Below are 3,618 nucleotides of genomic sequence, written 5' to 3'. Positions count from 1 at the left end.
CCCCCCCTCCTCCTCCTCCTGCGCAGACTCTTTGAGAGGCTTTTCAGTGCAGACTCTGTCCTCTTCTAACTCCCTGGTTCCCAAACTTTTCGAGGCACACCCCGCCCCCGCCCCGTTACATAAACACCCCGCAACCCTTCCCTATAAAAAAACCACCATTATTCAGAATAGTGGGTTGCACGACTCACTAAAGAAGACAATAATACAATGAAATTCAAAACAGGAACTATCAATTGCACATTTATTCAAAATCCAATTAAAACTAGTGTTATTCAAAAGAACAGATGAACTTGACCTAGCGATACCAGCTTTTTTTTATAAAAAAAATCAAGATAAGGATAGAAATATAACTGAAAAAGAGAGGGGGGTTATTGGTTAGTTTTTTTGTTCTTGTTTTTATCATGTATTTTGTGATTTTATATTCTTACCTTATGAACTGCCCTGATACCTGCTGGTGAAGGATGGTATGCAAATTTAATAAATGATGATGATGATGATGACAATAATAATAATACATGTTTATGATTGCTGTAAAAAGATGCAATCATATGAACATTACCTGGAAATAAGCTTGCAAACATCTGGCTTGAGATTTCCATCATGTTTCTCATCCTCTGTTTTTCCTTCCAGACTGGTTAAGAGCTTTGATGCACTTGACAGCTTGCATAGTTCTTTGTGACTGTTTAATTACGCCAAATAAAAGCATTAACTGCTTTTATTACTAGACAAAAGTGCATATTTTAATTGTTAAAAATTATACTTATTAGTCGTTTTAAAATGAAAAGTAAACTCAAAGTGACTTACAACGTAATACAAAAATAAAAGCCCATGTTAAGGTGAAACGAAATAAAAGCCAAAAACATTCAAGAGACCTCACTTTAGAATATGACAGTGGAATTTTATGCTATTTTAAAACTGTGATGTGCAACTCCATAACATTTTTCTATAAGAGGAACTTTCTTTTGGAGTTGGGAAAAGCAAGCCGCCCTACACAAAATTAGACCATTGGACTGCCCAACTCAGTATTGTCTAAACTGATTGACAGCTCCTCTCAAGGGAATGTTCCCTGCCCTGAGGATGGCAGGGATCAAACCTGGGGCCTTCTGCATGCAAAAGAGATGCTGAATTGCCCACTTAAGATCAGTGACAAAAGGCCTAAGGAACACAACTTGTTTCCAACTGATCAAGTTGTTTGCATGGTTTACATTGGCACTGGGTGGCAAGCAGGATTCTTGCACCTTCCACAGCTTTGTGGCAGGCGGAAATTCAATAGGTTAATCCTGTTTCGGTATGGAAACTCAATTAAGGGGGAAACCTCTATTTGTTGATACTCTGTCACACATATTATTATTTGTGTGTGACCCCTCCACCTCACTTGTAAAAGAGGCCATACATTTGCACATGGTATGTCTTCTTTTTGCAAGTGAGGTGGAGTATGCCATCAACAATAGGGTTCCAGGCCCAGAAAACCCTGTTCCTACCCCTTGTTCCCCAAGCTGTTGTTGTTTAGTCGTGTCCGATTCTTCGTGACCCCATGGACCAGAGCACGCCAGGCACTCCTGTCTTCCACTGCCTCCCACAGTTTGGTCAAACTCATGCTGGTAGCTTCGAGAACACTGTCCAACCATCTCGTCCTCTGTCGTCCCCTTCTCCTTGTGCCCTCCATCTCTCCCAACATCAGGGTCTTTTCCAGGGAGTCTTCTCTTCTCATGAGGTGGCCAAAGTACTGGAGCCTCAGCTTCACGATCTGTCCTTCCAGTGAGCACTCAGGGCTGATTTCCTTCAGAATGGAGAGGTTTGATCTACTTGCAGTCCATGGGACTCTCAAGAGTCTCCTCCAGCACCATAATTCAAAAGCAGAAATTCTTCTGCGATCGGCCTTCTTTATGGTCCAGTTCTCACTTCCATACATCACTACTGGGAAAATGTAAAACCTTCTAATGCTGTGGAGCATAGTGCCAAGCGCCTCTCACTCCCTTCCTCTCCTGCTAGAAGGAAGCCCCAGAAGAAACCTGGAGCCAAGGCTTCAGCAAGTTTATTGTCCACAAGGCACTTGGCTGGCCTATAAAGGAGCTTTGTGGGTAGTAGAAAAAGGGGCCCCGTTTTCCCCTTGTTTCAGCACAGCACAGCACAAGGAGATACAGCAACTGGGTTAAATATAGGTCTCAGCAGCAGGCAGGGCAGTGTTGATCTCACTCTGCTTTAGCTGCGGTAAAGCTCTAGATAGGATTGGTCTGCTAGGCTGCAGTGCAAACGGGAGGATACTCTTCCACTTTTCTGAAGTGATTAGTGGTTTGAATTCCAGCCCAGGTTACCTAACCCCTCACATGACTTCAGGGGGTTTTGGCTCCTCTTCTCCATTTTAAGTCTTTGCTGTTTTGGAGGCTGCTGTTGCAGCAGCACTGAATTTCCCAGTGACATCTGCAGCTGTGACCCCTGCAGTGAGAATCCAGTAATTCCTTCCATCTGTCTAGATGGGCCACTACAGCAATGGCTGCAATGTTTCAAGAGCTGAGTGCTGAGAATTTCCCCACTGGAGCCTCTACTTGAGACATCCAGTCTAAGCAGGAATATGTGACCCACCTTCAAAAAGTGGTGCATCTTTCTTTCTGCACCTTCCCCCTGTGGATCAATGCAGCCCCTGGGAATTTTGCATGAGAATTGGGATCTGTTCTCTGTGCAAATGCTTACAGGACAGAGCTAAAGGGCCAGTGGGGCAGGGTGGGAGGAGGAGGAGACTTGACCTTTTGTTCTATTATTAACATTTCCCCCTGCAAGCCTTCCCTTTTTTGTTTTCTGTTTTGCTTTAGTTAGCAGCCTTTTCCAAGGTTCAAGGTGTTTTACATAATAAAACTATGCAGCCATCCTAATCTGAAAAGACATGTGTTACACCCCATCTAAAAATCTTACCACAGGTGGGAGAATCTCAAAGGGGAAACCCATAGCCTTAGGGCAACAATTCTTTTAGGCTCCTCCTCAAATAGTGTTATTCAGGCAGGTCTTTGAAATGTTAATTTATTCTTGCCAACCAGTATTTATTGATGTTTTTACCAATGTTTTCATTGATCTTATTATAATTTTTGCATGTTGTGGGGGGTTTTTTATGACACTGTGGTTGATAAATATTTAAACAAAGAAATTACTTTTAGCTGCAGGGCTTCTAATCTCACAGGGAAAGTAGCACATAAAAGTTTCTGGGAAGGCAACTGTAGCAGGACAAGGAGAAAGGCACTGCCTTCCCACAAAGCAGGACAATTTGTTGTGATTTACATCTTCTTCTCCTCACACCAGATATGTATATTAACCCCCTTAGAGGCACTGGCTGTCAGTGTGCAGCTGCCAGACTAGAAGTCAAGATGTGAAACTCAAAAAACTGGAATCAGTGGTGGAATGCAAAAAAAGCTTGCTCACCCATTAGCTTGTATTAGCTTGTATCTGTGCCCAGTGTATCGCCACACATGTGAATAAGTGTTACTTACTGAGTTGTACAGCTCAAACATTTGGTGCACAAATTGTACATATGCTTTGCATGATGGATAAACTTGTTGCCACTAGTGTCTGACTTCAATAGGCCTTTTATCCTGATAGGCGTACTTATTCCCTCAAACCAAGATACAG

Source organism: Podarcis raffonei, chromosome 7 (assembly GCF_027172205.1).
Source record: "Podarcis raffonei isolate rPodRaf1 chromosome 7, rPodRaf1.pri, whole genome shotgun sequence".
Lineage (NCBI taxonomy): Eukaryota > Metazoa > Chordata > Lepidosauria > Squamata > Lacertidae > Podarcis > Podarcis raffonei.
The sequence above is the reverse complement of the archived record's forward strand: the minus strand, read 5'-3'. Positions refer to the sequence as shown.